At 47.3% G+C, this 15,105-nt stretch overlaps 1 protein-coding gene across 2 annotated transcripts in view; it reads right to left on the bottom strand.

The window, feature by feature from the left end:
* LOXL2 (lysyl oxidase like 2) overlaps positions 1 to 9,681 on the bottom strand; it is a 91,148-nt gene extending 81,467 nt beyond the window's left edge. For both annotated transcript variants that reach the window (XM_008979119.6, XM_078347221.1), the window contains exon 1: positions 9,511 to 9,681. The gene's annotated coding sequence lies outside the window, so the exon portion shown is untranslated. The remainder of the gene's footprint in view (positions 1 to 9,510) is intronic.
* Between the last annotated feature and the right edge of the window lie 5,424 nt (positions 9,682 to 15,105).

The raw sequence follows: 15,105 nt of genomic DNA, 5'->3' as shown, positions 1-15,105 counted from the left end.
GTCAGCTGCCTAGGAAGGGATGTGAACACACTCCAATATCAAGACTTTCCTTGAAGCTATTCACATTTTTTTTCTTTCTCCAAAAGCAGTCCCTTTTGAATCATTTTATCATCCACCTAAAAAGGCATTCTGTGTTATAGAATTCACCTGTTTAATGGTACCTTCTGGAAAATCAGGTGACAACTGGCTTCCTAGTTGATTCTTAAACACAGGAGGAACCTAGAACACGGCCTCTGATCAATGACGCTTGACCTGTGGCACGCAGTCAAATAATGCCCCATGTGACCAACTGATTCCTAGTCAATGGCAATAACTGTTTTTATTCCCAAAAGCAATAAAAATTCCTACTCATGTACAGATATAGGGGAAAACGCACTGCAAAAATTATACGCTGTATTTGGACATCATGCTTTTATATTTTCAAGAGTGCTGACATGGCCTGAGATCCTGATGTAATGCTCATAACTGTCCCTTTCCCTAACATGAGTATGTGGGGCATAGGACTCTCACAAAGCAGGCTTCAATGGGACCCTACTTTGCTTGCCTGGCCTCTGGCAGGTCCCCCATAAGTAGGAAACTGATTCATCCCTCCCAGCACTGGCTCCACATCTTGTGCCCTGGAGCTCCTAGCAACAGTCCTGCCTGCCCCAGATTTGAAGCACCTCATAAACAACCTGGCGCTTCTCAGCCAGGAGCAGTGCCCCACCCTGCCAAGGGCAATGGCTTGCAACAGTGCAGCTCAAAGCTCAGCTGAATTCTTCCCTCCGGACAGAATGTTCCGCTTGACATTTCTGCCAGATGCTGGCATTCACATTTGGGTCAGGGGCTAGGGTGGGGTCTCTCTGCTCCATCAGACCCTCCCTACCTAGGATTCCTGCTTGGATCGACAGGAGAGATGAATGGTCCTCATTCATTCATGGCCCGGAATGCACTGTGGAGTGGCAATCCCAGCTGTGGTCCAGAGCTGCCTCTGGCCTCACGAGGAACACATTCCTTTGTAGAAGGAAGCTGTCTTAGATGAATGGGGTTTGCTCAGAGAATGAGGGAAGTGGTTCAGGGGCCAGAGGACCCTGTAGAAGCACCTCAGACAAGAATGGAGACTTTTAACACCAAGCTTGGCCTGGGCTGTCTGGTCTACTTGGTCCCGCGCCAAAGATTCTACGTCAGTGCCATCTATTTCTGGCCACAAAGTGGGAATGTTCAGGGCACAGTGAGATGGTGAGAAAGTAAGCATACAAAACTGCATTTTTTCCCCAGCCTCCAAAAAGAGGTCTTTGTTGGCATAATTTGTTGTGACCAATGGGGAGTCCCCACAGCCCACCTCTGACTCTGGGTGGAATCTCATTCTGACCAGGTTGTTTCCTGGGGAGGTAGAAGGTACAATTTCAAAAACTTTAAAATGTGCCTACCAGAGACTCTCAGATTGGATCAGACTGTAAAAACCAAAAACATAGTGTCTATAAGACACACCTCTGCAGCCCATAAAGAAGGGGTAGGGAAAATCCAAAATTGGTGATTTTGCTTAAAGGCAATTCAGAAAGTGATTGGCACAAGGATGGCTGTATTAGTCCGTTTCACACTGCTGATAAAGACATACCTGAGACAGGGTAATTTATAAAGAAAAAGAGGTTTTATGGACCCACAGTTCCATGAAACTTGGGGAGGCCTCACAGTCATGGTGGAGGGTGAAAGGCATGTCTTAAATGGCGGCAGGCAAGAGAGAGAATGAGAGCCATGTGAAAGGGGTTTCTCCTTATAAAACCATCAGACCTCATGAGACTTATTCAATACCACAAGAACAGCACAGGGGAAATTGCCCCCGTGATTCAGTTATCTCCTGCTGCGACCCTTGCACAACAGGTGGGTATTATGGGAGCTACAATTTAAGATGAGATTTGGGTGCAGACACAGCCAAACCGTATCAATGCCTATGGGATTCATATTACCCAATCCTCACAACCTACACAAACAACCACCCACCGATAACAAAACAAGAGATGCAATTTGACTAAAAGGTAACATGTAACAATTGGAAAAACAAGGCCAGCATCTGAGTGTGGTCTCAGATTCAAATCTGGCTGCAAATGGGGAAGAGTTTTAGGTCTTCATGGGCTACAGAAAGAGCTGAAGTGGCCAGCACAGTGACTGGCTCAGTCACCACAATTATAAAATCAGCAACAAGGCCGGGTGCGGTGGCTCAAGCCTGTAATCCCAGCACTTTGGGAGGCCGAGGCAGGCGGATCACAAGGTCAAGAGATTGAGACCATCCGGGTCAACATGGTGAAACCCCGTGTCTACCAAAAATACAAAAATTAGCTGGGCATGGTGGCGCGTGCCTGTAATCCCAGCTACTCAGGAGGCTGAGGCAGGAGAATTGCCTGAACCCAGGAGGCGGAGGTTGCGGTGAGCCGAGATCGCACCATTGCACTCCAGCCTGGGTAACAAGAGCGAAACTCCGTCTCAAAATAAATAAATAAATAAAATAAAATAAAATCAGCAACAATCTGGACAAAATCCAGGAGACATATCATATTCCCATCAATCACTTGGAAGAGTGCCCGACCTCATAGCATTTACAAAAATAACTCGAAATGGATCAAAGACCTAAATGCAAAAGCTAAAACTGTAAAACGCTTAGGGTAAAACATAGAGTAAGTTTTCATGACCTTGGATTTGGCAGTGATTTCTTAGACATTACACCAAAAGCACAAGAAACAAAAGGAAAATATATGTAAATTAAATGTTATCAAAATAAAACTTCTACACATCAAAAAATGTTTTGAAGATGCTTTATGAACCAGGGCAGCAGTGGTGAGGGTGGTAAAAGAGGGTGATGACCAAATATTTATCACAGTTATTCTACTGTTTTGCCATTGTCTATTTGCATGTCTGTTTCTCTCTTAAGCTGGTGATCTTCCATCCCTCGATGTTTTAAGGAAAGAAGCTACTTAAATCTCTTAACTAAACTGTAATTATAAACTGACTCTTTCAAATCACGGATTATAAACTGTGTTCTTTCAAATATCTCTTCCAAACCCCCTCATGGTAGAGAAAAATCAACATCCAGTCCTAAGATCTTGAGGTATAGCTGAAGCAGCCATATTCGGGCATAAAATGTATTTGAAATCTCCTGCTTTGCCTTTCAATTCATGCACTCTTGGTAATGTTCTATTCTTGATGTAGTAGCAACGGTGCATTGACTTTGTAAAAGTTCATCTACAACAGGCATTTGTACACCAATGTTCACAGCCAAAAAGTAGAAACAACCCACATGTCCACCAGTGGAGGAAGAGATAAACAAATACGGTCTATCCAAACAATGAAATATTATTCAGCCTCAAAAAAGAAGGAAATTCTGACACAAGTTACAACATGAAAAACCCGGAAGCCATGCTAAGTAAAATGAGCCAGACACAAAAAGACAAATATCATATATTCCACTTATATGAAGTTCCTAGTTCAGTCATACTCACAGAGACAGAAAGTAGAATGTGGTTAGTGCGGGGGGGCGGGGGGCGATGGGGAGTTAGTGCTCAGTGGGTACAGAGTTGCTGTTCTGGAAGATGCAAAAGTACCCGAGATGGCTGATGGTGATGGTATCAATGTCAACACACTTAACACCACTGCTTTAAAATGGTTAAGATGGCCAGGCATGGTGGCTCATGCCTATAATCCCAGCACTTTGGGAGACCGAGGCAGGCAGATCACAAGGTCAAGAGTTCAAGAGTAGCCTGGCCAACGTGTGACACTCTGTCTCTACTAAAAATATAAAAATTAGCTGGGCGTGGTGGCGTATGCCTGTAATCCCAGCTACTCAGGAGGCTGAGGCAGGAGAATTGCTTGAACCAGGGAGTCAGAGGTTGCAGTGAGCCAAGATTGCGTCACTGTACTCCAGCCTGGTGACAGAGTGAGACTCTATTTCAAAATAATAATAATAATAATAATAAAAGGTAAAGATGGTGAGTTTTATATATGTATATTTCACCACAATAAACACAAAAGCAACCCAAAAAGCCTATATAGGTATATACTTAGGATCAATGTGATTTTACCTATATATGCTATTCTTGGGGCGGGTGAAAGCTTCTTCAGAAATATGCTTTTCCCTGGGCATAGTGGTGCCTGCCTATAGTCCCTGTTACTCAGGAGGCTGAGACAGGAGAGTTGCTTGAACCTGAAATGTGGAGGTTGCTGTGAGTCAAGATCACGCCATTGCACTCCAACCTGGGAGACTCAGTCTCAAAAAAAAAAAAAAAAAGTGCTATAGCATGCCTCAGTTTTTTCTTTTTTTGTAGGGACAGGGTCTCCCTATGGTGCCAGCTATTCTGAAAAGGTGCCTAGAGATGTCCCTGACACTGGTCATGGAAGAAGGGCTGCCAACACGCTTGGCCAGGAGGTGTTCCCTGCTGAGCAAGTGCTGTGTTGGACAGCAGTGGGTACATCTGTGAAATTACTCAGGTGAGAGATTTCTGATTTCTTGCATCAACCCACACAGGACTGAAGACTTAGGAGACTTAGCTGTGTGTTGCTCTGGCTGCACCTCTGTGAATGTCTGGGTGGCCTTTCCTTGTCTAGCCTGCAACTGCTATTCCCGCCTCGTCTGTGAGTCTAGAGCAGAGTGGCCTCTGACCACTTCATCTGAGACTTTGTGGCCCACCCAGGGTGTGACTGCCATGCAGACAGACCACAAAAGCCTTTCTCCAGAGGGAAATGGATGATGACAGTGATGAGCTGATCTTTTAAAACCAGGCAGCCCCTGGGAGTGGGAAATGACATCTCCTTCTGTGGTTTGAATACTTGTCCCTCTAAAAAATTCATGTTGAAACTTAATCCCCAATGTGGCAGTTTTGAGAGGTGGAGCCTTTAAGACGTGATTGAGTCATGAGTGCTCTGCCCTTGTAAAGTGATTAATCCATCCATTGATTAATAGATGAATGGGTTATCATGGGAAGAGAATTGGTGGCTTTACCAGAGGAAAAGAGACTTGAGCTAGCATGTTAGCATGCTCAGCCCCCTCATGATGGGATGTCCTCTACCACCTTGGGATACTGCCAAGTCCCCACCAGCAAGAAGGCCCTCACCAGAGACAGCTCCTGGACCTTGGACTTCTCAGCCTCCATAACCGTAAGAAGTAAATTCCTTTTGTTTATAAGTTACTGAGTTTCAGGTATTCCGTTATAAGCAACAGAAAATGGACTAAAACACCTCTAAGGCTCCCCAAACTCTAAAATGAAGGAAGCAATCATGCTTGTCCAACTGCAGCTGATGTGGAATCACCTAGAAATTCTTCCTCCATGGAGACAGCCTGTTAGCTAAGGAAAAAGAATCTAAGTCTGCCAGAAGACAGGGTGGGTTAAGGTTAATGTCTTGCCCCTTTGAGTTCCTCCATTGAATGGAATTGCGTTGACGAGTTTCTCTGCCCCTAACTGGCTATTTTATGGAAAGTCTGTTCACTCCCTGTTTCAAAGTAACAAGCATGACAGCAGAACATGTAGGAGTCCTGTGACAAGGGATTCCTTTTTCCCACGTATCCTGTCAAGGAAGGAGAATTCCAACTTGCGAGTTTCATTAACAAGGTGGAGAAATTTCTTAATCACTCAATTTCAAAAACAAACTTAAGTAATGAAAATGCTAAAAGCAGAAGGCTCTGGTGTTGTATTAGTCTGTTCTCACGCTGCTAATAAAGACATACATGAGACTGGGTAATTTGTAAAGGAAGGAGGTTTAATGGACTCACAAGGCCTCACGGCTGGGGAGGTCTCACAATCATGGCGGAAGACGAAGGAAGAGCAAAAGGACATCTTACATGGAGGCCGGCACAAGAGGATGTGAAGAGGGACTCCCATTTATAAAACCATCAGCTCTCACGAGACTTATTCACTACCACAAGAACAGCATGGGAAAGACCCACTCCCATGATTCAATTACCTTTCATCAGGTCCTTCCCACAATACATGGGAATTATAGGGGCTACAATTCAAGATGAGATTTGGGTGGGGACATAGCCAAGCCATTATCAGGTGTTACATATCTGGTCAAGTGCAGCATAAAGTCGTGCATAAACTTCAATGGGAAGCCGCCATAACTCCACTTCTCTGTCACAGGATTTGAGGGCTTCGGCATGAAGGTACCAGCTGTTAGAGTACTCAGGTGATGCTCAAAGAGGGGAGACTGTCCTCTTTCTGGGACAGAGGACCAGATTTCTTTCTGGGACCTTTGTTTTTTCCAGGAATCCCAGCAGCAGTCATTTTGCTCATCCTATTTTTTATCTTGAAGTCAAAGAATGAGGAAGTATAATGCTCACCAGCTCAGAGAGGGCAGCTCTGAGCCCTCACAGTTTGCAATGAGCTAGGAAACAAACCCTGGCTTCCTGACTTTGCAGTTTACTCATCTTAAGCACCAAATGTCCAATTACTAAATATTTACACAGGGATTTCTGACAGCAGGTGTATAGGAAGTGATAAGCCCGGGATGAAGCCTGAGCCAAGAAGAACTCTTCAGAGAGCAGCTGGGAATCAATGAGTAACACGGGGAACCAGAACCACCACAGTGCAGCCATGAGGAGGCTGGGTTAGACCCTGATTCCCTGGGTCAAAAGCTGTGCCTTCTGCACAGCTTATCTGCTTATCCATTTCCTCAGCTGAGAAATAAGTTTGAAAATACCCACCTAACTCTTTAGTGGGACCTTGTAAGAATCAAATGACATAGTGGACAGAAAAGCAGTCTGAAAGGAATAACATACAACAGGAATGTAACAAGTTACACAAATCAACAGAACTCACATCGACTACTGGGAAAAAAAAAAAGACATTTTAGGGAAAATTGGTAAATGTGTAAATACAGAGTGCTATTTGGCATTAGATGATACCAAAGAATTTTTGTACCTATGCATGTTTGTATCTTGCATGTTCTGCATATGTACCCCAAAACCTAAAATGCAATTTAAAAAAAAGAATTTTTGTTAGTTTTCTTAGGTTTAAAGATGGCATCATAGTTATTTAATATCTTTAGAAATCACACTGAAATATGCAGCAATGAGCACAGAAAATCTGCTTCCTTCACAAAGCCCTTCCACACTGGCCATCTAGAGGTCAAAGGACAAGGACTTGGGAAGAGGGCAGGAAAGGCCAGGCAAGGAGCCCAGTTGGAAAGAAAATAAATAGAAGGCTGGGTATGGTGGCTCACACCTGTAATCCCAGCACAGGAGGCCAAGGTGGGCGGATCACTAGGTCAGGAGATCGAGACCATCCTGGCTAACATGGTGACACCTCATCTCTATTAAAAATACAAAAAAAATAGCTGGGCATTGTGGGATACGCCTGTAGTCCCAGATACTCAGGAGGCTGAGGCAAAAGAATCGCTTGAACCCAGGATGTAGAGGTTTCAGTGAGCAGAGGTCACACCACCGCACTCCAGCCTGGGCAACAGAGTGAGATTCTGGAAGGAAAGAAAGAAAAGAAAGAGAGAGAGAGAGAGAAAGAAGGAAAGAGAGAAAAAGAGAAAGAAAGGAAGGAAGGAAGAAAAGAAATAGAAGCAAGCTTCTTTGCAGAATCTTCTGTGATGCTTAAAATGTCAGCCAATGTGTGATGTCAAGCACATGTTTTGTCTTCAGACCTGAGTTTCATACTCAACTTTGCCACACAATGCCTAAGTGACCTTAGATTAAGTCACTAAGACAAAGTTGCAGGGAAGCAAACGCACGTGCATGCACACACATGCACACGTACAAGTGCATGCATGCACACATACACAAGCAAGCATGCACACAAAAACACATGCATGCATATACAGGTATGCACACACATGCACAGAAACACACACTACATGCACACACATATGCTCACACACATGCATGAACATAAACATGCCTTGCACACATGTGCACTCACACGGGCACACATACATACACGTGCACACACGAATACACAAACGTGCACTCGCGAAATCAGTAAGATTCAATTCTCTTGGGGTGAGCCCGGGTAGCCACCCGGGGGCCCATGGGGCGCATGCATTTTGTCGTAAGTCTAATGGTCATTCCAGGGCAGATACTAGGGACCAGGAAGAGGAACAGGACAAAGGTGAGGAGAGAGATTAAAAATTTTGTCAAGTCAGGATGCAGCGAGTCAGTCACTTATCTGGGAACCGACCAGGGAAATGAATTCTTCCTCTTCCAGCCTAAACCCCATCCCTGACCATTAAGTACATGACACACCATCAATAACTAATTCATTCCACCAAAGATGACAAATGACGTTCTAGGGTTCCAGGACAGACAGGCTAGGGAAGGCATGAGGGAGGGACCTGGAGTAATAGGTACGCGTTTCAGTCCCCACACTGACTAACCCAATGGCCCTGGGCCTCAGTGTTTTTCTTCCTAGAAGAGAGAGAAAAAAGCACTGCGTTTGAGATCTCCGCAATTCTAAGACCTTAGGGACAAAATTAATTTGGAGCATGTTTCTGCCTGTCATGCACATGTCTCTCCTCAACAGGACTCGGGGTTTCCTAACCATATCGAGCAGTTCAACCCCTCCCCTGCCGTGTTCTGCGGCATTCTCTTCCCCCCTACCCGCACCCCCACCCCACACTTCTGCGATTTGCTGGTCTTAGCCCTAGCACGAAGAGGAAGGAACCTCGCTTGTTTTTCCCAATCACATCTGTTCCAGCGCCGACTCCAGGGACAGACACCTCGGGCAGGCAGCTACACCTGGAAGGTTTCCAGCTTTGGGCCTGTGAGAGGGGGCGCAGTGGGCAAAGCGCCTGCGTAAAGTTGTAGCACTGGGGACCGCGGGACCAACGGCGCAAGACTGGCGTCAGCCGTACCCTTAAGTTCGCTCGTGCCGGTTCTTTCCAACACCAGGGTTTCTCGGTGATGACGGCGGGAGAGGGTCCCCGGTCCCCGGAGAGCCAGGGCGACTTGGGAGTACATACCTGGCGTCTCTGCTCCCGGACTCAGGGTGCTCCCGCGCTCCCATAGCCTTAGCAGGCTGGGGGCGAACCAGGTCCAGGCAATGACGCTACAGCTCCCGGGCGCAGCCCCCGGGGACTCCCGCCCCCATTCCGTCCCAACCAGCACGCTCTACATCCCCAAAAGCACAGCTCCGAGGGCATGCGCTGTGCCCCCCGTTCCCCACTTCTCAGTAATCAGAACTCCATAGACGCTGTCCCTGGAGCCGCGCTGCACTCTCCAGGACGCCCAGCGCGTACCGAGGCTCCACTGGCTCCGTCCCGCCTGACTACGGGGGCTCAAGGAACCCAGCGCCGCGCCCGGCCCAGACGAGGTGGGGCTGGGCGGGGCCGTCCGGGGCGGCAGGGGGACCCGTGGGTCGGCAGGGTGACCCGTGACCCGGCACGTCCTCGCATCGCTCTCGCAAGAAGTCCTCGAGAACCCTCTCGCCCCAAACACTGTCGAGAGGCAGCCCTGCACAGGGCGAAGCCTGGAGACCCAACGGGGACGCTCCCGCTTTCCCGCGAACCGCTTCGGGGAGGGGCTGGCGCGAGAAGCACTCTTACTTGGTTTCTGGGGTCCGCAGTGGCCGGCGTGGGACCGCGCTCTCCACGGTGGTCCCCCTCCGCGTCCGCCGCCGCCGCCGAGCCCCTTTCCCGAGCAGAGCCGGGCGGCCGAGGTCTCCGACGGCTGGAGAAAGCGAGCCCCGAGCGTAGGCAGCCGCGCGCCTAAGTCGCGCGTTTACTCTTTTCCGCCTTACTTTTAACCAGAGGAGGACGGCAAACCCCTCCCCGGACCCACCCCCTTCCCCGAAGGCAGCCGAGGCGGCAGGCCCGGCCTCCAGCCTCTTTTGTTGTAATTCGAGAGCGGCCACTCCCAGGGCCAGAGGGAGCTCCTCGGGGCAGCCCTTCCCAGGCTCCTCGCGCCCGGGTTTCCGGAGCCTGAGAAGCCCGAGCGGGGGCCTTTCCTCGGGAGACTCCTGTAACCCCCAACCCCCGCAGCGCTCCCAGAATTTAACCCTTCCTTGTCCACCAGCCTTAGGGCCCATGCCTAGTCCACCTTCTATCCCGAAAACCCTGGCCCTGCCTGGCACATAGTACACGCTCAATAAAAACTGCCGAATGAGTGTTCAGAAACTTGGCTCCGTCTGGCCTGAGTTCCACCTCCCTTTTCCTGTAGGGGGAAAACATCCTGAACCAGTAAACAGCCCCCTTTCGGCCGGATGACATCTTTGGCCCTGGCCAGGCCTCTTCTCCGAGGACTAGCTTTATTCTTGGTAAATTCAGCTCTTTGGATTCCGTGACTTCTGGGTCCTTCCTGGAATGGCAGGGCTGGGATGAACAAGCCTTGTGCTTGGAGACCGAACAGGACGCAGCCAAGCCGGGGTGGGGGGAACCATTGTGCAGAAGGACCTCCTGTGCCCAGCTCGGAAGCTCCCGGGTAGGGGGTGGGCATGCTGAGAGAGCCGTCTGCATAGAGAGGGCTCCTTACGCAAGAGCAGGGCTTTGCCAAGGCCAGGGAGGCAGCTAGCTGCAAAACAAGGGACCCCTGTGCAGACGTGGACTGTAGCCTGCAAGGAGCTCCTTCCTCAGTCCTCTCTTACTCCACCCCATGGCTGGACAAACCTTGCCCACCTGCAGGGGTAGGAGGAAACTCCCAAATCTCACCTCCAGCCCAGGCATCTCTCCTAAACCATGGGTATTTAAATCTGTTGGCCCTGAAGGACATCCACCTGGACATTCTGCTGGCCACAGCTAACCTGGCAAGCCCCCAACTTGGCACTGCAACTCACAGCCCACCTTGACCCCTGTGAGCTCTCCCAGGCAGATATGGGGCCTTCTCCTTTGCCTCCTCCGTACCCTCCCCACAGAGCAGTCCCTGGCTCTGGTAGGCAGTGGAGGGAAGGGGTCAGAGGAAGGGGGCGTGGTTATCAAAGGCCCGGAAGAGGGATCCTTGTGGTGGTGGAACTGTTTAGTATCTCGAGACAGAAAACCAAAGGGTTGATAAAATTGTATGGAACTTAATACACCCAATAAAATTTCAATTAAAAATTTAAAAATCCTCCGTGGCTCCAGGGTCCTCAAAATGTCATCTGAATCCCTCTCCCCCGGGCCTTACTAGATGTGCTTCTATAAGCCTTCTATTTCACACCCCAGGGCCTTTGAATGTGACATTCCCTTGCTTTCTCTGCACAATAATGCCTGGTTATGGAGCTCTCACTCAGCTGTCACACCCTACACAGTGCCTGGACGTAGCAGACACTCAATAAATGCTCGTGAAGCTGAGCTCTCCCCTTTCCCCATCTCCCATCCTTCCACCTAGTCCTACCGGCTCCTGCTAAAGCATTCACCAAAAAGGTAGAAAATGAAAGGAAACCAACTTTGTAAACAATGTTTTGTCCAGACAAACATTATATAGTATAAAGAAAAGCAAACTTCCTGTGGAACATTCAGAAAACATGCAAAAATTTAGGGAAGAAATTGTCACTTTGGTGTCCTATCACCCATAGTTAAACACTTACTATTTAGAGTATTTCCTTCAGAATATTTGTTCAACCAAATTGTAGTTATGGTTTTGGTATCCTGATATTATTAATTATTATTATTTGAGACATAGTCTAGCTCTGTCACTCCAGCTGGAGTTCAGTGGCACGATCTCAGCTCACTGCAACCTCCACCTCCCAGGTTCAAGTGATTCCCGAGTAGCTGGGATTACAGGCATCTGCCACCAAGCCTAGCTAATTTTTGTATGTTTAGTAGAGACAGGGTTTCACCATGTTGACCAGGCTGGTCTCAAACTCACGGTTCAAGTGATCCACCCACCTCAGCCTCCCAAAGTGCTGGGATTATAGAAGTGAGCCGCTGCACCTGGCCTCTGATTCTTTTTACTATATTATTTTGTGTTAATTTTTCAATGTAATTTGTAATGGTTTTAGACAATTCTGGTCTGAAACTACCGTGCAGTGGAGTCATTTCTCCATTATTGGATATTCAGTTGTTTACGGCTTTTTGCTAGTGTAAATTACACCATGACAATTATCCTTGTGAAAGTAATATTTCTTGATTGGGTTCCTGCTAATTGTTACAGATGAAAAAGCCCAAGCTCAGAGAAGTGATTTTCCCAGAGTCACAGAGCTGGTGAATGGCCAAGCTGGGAGAACCAACTGGAGCTTGACTCCTCCAGCAAGTATGAGTGACCCACACTGGAGGCCTCAGTAAGTCCATCTCCGCCTCACCATGTCCCCACTTCCAGGAGAAAATGAGTGGAGTATTTGAAGCTTGCTCTGAGTGGTTTATTGATGTATTTTTGTTGACCTGAAATCAAGACCTAGGAAACTACTTCAGGACAGCTGTAGCCCCTTGCCCTCAATGAAACAAAATGATGGCAGGATGCCTTACGTCTGTAAGTCTGGATGTGCCCTGCCACCTTCACCACGCAGGTCCTGTACTGCTGCAGAGGCAAAGTCGTACAATGGGTTCAGGGCATGCTTGTGTAGTCAGGGGGCCAGGGTTCAAATCTTGGCTCCACCATTAACTGATGTGAACTCCCTTTTCCCTCACATGCTTCATCTGTAAGAAGCACCTCACTCAAAATGCTCTTAAGAGCCTGAGTGCGGTAGCTCATGCTTGTAATCTCAGCACTTTGGGAGGCCGAGGCAGGCGGGCTGCTTGAGTCCAGGAGTTTGAGACCAGCCTGGGCAACATGGCAAAACCCTGTCTCTACAAAAAATATAAAAATTAGCCAGGCATGTTGGTGTGGGCCTGCAGTCCCAGCTACTTGTGGGGGCCAAGGCAGGAGGATTGCTTGCGCCTGGGAAGTCAAGGCTGCATTCGAGCCAAGATCATGCCACTGCACTCCAGCCTGAGTGACAAAGCAATACCTGTTTTTTTTTTAAAAAAAGCTCCTAAGGAGTAGAATAACTGAATGGGCTCAGAATAGTCCCTGGCATGGTACTTGGACAATAAATGTTGCGTTGTGAGGAGGGCATCTTTGAGGAGGGCACCATGACTCCCCGTCCCTCTGGGCTTCAGACCCCATGCAAGGAGTAGGAAGGCAGCACCTCCTGCCCCCCCCATCCCCAGGGGTCATGTGAATGACCGCATTAGGATCCATTCCCAGACTGTGATTACTGAGTCAAAGGCTAGAGGCTAGTCTTTTTTTTTTTTTTTTTAATAGTTTTCTTTTTCTTTTTACTTCAGTAGCACTGGGAGAATAGGAGGTGTTTGGTCACACGGAAAAGTTCTTTAGTATTTCTGAGATTTTGGTGCACCCATTATCCAAGCATTGTACACTCTACCCAATGTGTAGTCTTTTATCCCTCACCCCCCATCCCACTCTTTTCCTTGAATCCCTAGTCTTTTTTTTTTCTCCCTTGACTTTTGCACCCTCTTGCTGAATCACTCTCCTGGCAGCCTGGGTCGACTTAGATTGCAAGAAGCATAGCATGTCCCAGGGGGCATAGCTGGAGGCTCCAGGGAGGCCCAGCAAATGCTGTATCCAGTCTGTGCCTTCATGGTACTTCTATGCCAGAGTAGGAAACTGACAAGACACACACAAAGACACAGAAATGAGGAAATGTGAGAGTTCGGTGGTAATGGAGTGCTACAGAGGAAACTAAAGCTGGTGAGGAGGGGAGAAGGTGAAGGAGACTCAAGCGCTGGTCCAGTGGGGATGGCCAGGGAAGGCCCATCTGATGAAGTGGGAAAGTAGGAATAAGTTTAGTAGGTATTAGTAATGAAAACTTAGATGAATAGAAATGCAGAAACAAGTAGCTAAATGTATAGAGCTGAAGAAGAGGCTCCACATGGTCTATTTGTTAAATTAAATGGGGAACCAATCAACTATCCAAACAAACAAACATTGATCCAGCTGTTGGGAAAGTGATTTGGAAATGTAGTCACATGCCACATAATGACATTTCAGTCAACGATGGACCAGGTATATGATGGTGGTCCCATGTCACTTGGTCTCATAATGTTAGAGCTGAAAAATTCCTCTCTCCTGTTGACGTCATAACTGTAGTGACATTGTAGTGCAAGGAATTATTCATGTTTGTAGTGATTGCTGGGATTCACTCAATATTAAAAGAAATATAAGGAAGTTATAGATTATAGTCTCAAACCTTTTGGAAGGCCAAAAGGTTTCAGTGAACTGCCTTCAGCCAGTTCTTACGTTAGAGCATTAAGTCTTCCCCAGTCAAGTCTGTTTGCCCCACATTCCTTTGTCCCTACTCTAATTTGTCTACTCATGTAAACTTTGTGCCAGATGGTCCTCTCAAGAAGAAGTCGAAAAAGCATTACCCGTTAATAGTGTTTACTCTAGGCCCCAGAACCAAAACCTTTTACCATTTTGTAAAACCTCTCTTTTAACCATGTTAACTACCCACAAGCATGTTAACTTAGAACCTCTGTTATTAAATCTATGCTGAATAAATGTGAAGAACAAGGAGCCGTAGTCACTTAGCTGCAATCGCCCTCTGAAAGCAGCCGACGGCCATCTCTAGCCCACTCAGATCACTGTACTAAGTAAAAGTATTCTATTCATTGTCACTAAGTTGAGGTCTGCAAGACAGACCTTTGCAAGTAGTGATTAGCATCTCAGTGATGCTGGTGTGAACAGCCTATGAACTGCCAGTCATATGACAGTCTAGCACATGTGACTATGTACAGTACATAAATAATTGATGATAATAACTCACTATGCTACTGGCTTTTGTATTTCCGTACTATATTTTTGTTATTTCAGGGTGAACTTTTACTTATTTAAAAAAAGCTACCTATAAAACATCCTCAGTCAGGTCCTTCAGGAGGTATCCAGAAGAAGGCATTGTTGTCCTAGGAGATGACAGCTCCATGTCTGCTAATGCCCCTGAAGACATTCCAGCAGGGCAAGATGTGGAGGTGAAGGACAGTGACATTGACGATCCTGACCCTGTGTAGGCCTAGGCTAATATGTGTGTTTGTGTATTCGTTTTTAACAAAAAAGTCTGAGCTTTGTTTTTAACAAAAAAGTCTGAGCCAGGTATGGTAGCTTACACCTGTAATCCCAGCACTTTGGGAGGCTGAGGCAGGTGGATCATGAGGTCAGGAGATCGAGACCATCCTGGCTAACACAGTGAAACCCCATCTCTACTGAAAATACAAAAAAAAAAAAAAAAAAAA

Source organism: Callithrix jacchus, chromosome 13 (genome assembly GCF_049354715.1).
Source record: "Callithrix jacchus isolate 240 chromosome 13, calJac240_pri, whole genome shotgun sequence".
Taxonomy (NCBI): domain Eukaryota; kingdom Metazoa; phylum Chordata; class Mammalia; order Primates; family Cebidae; genus Callithrix; species Callithrix jacchus.
Note: the sequence above shows the minus strand (reverse complement) of the source record. Positions and strands in the feature narration are given on the sequence as shown.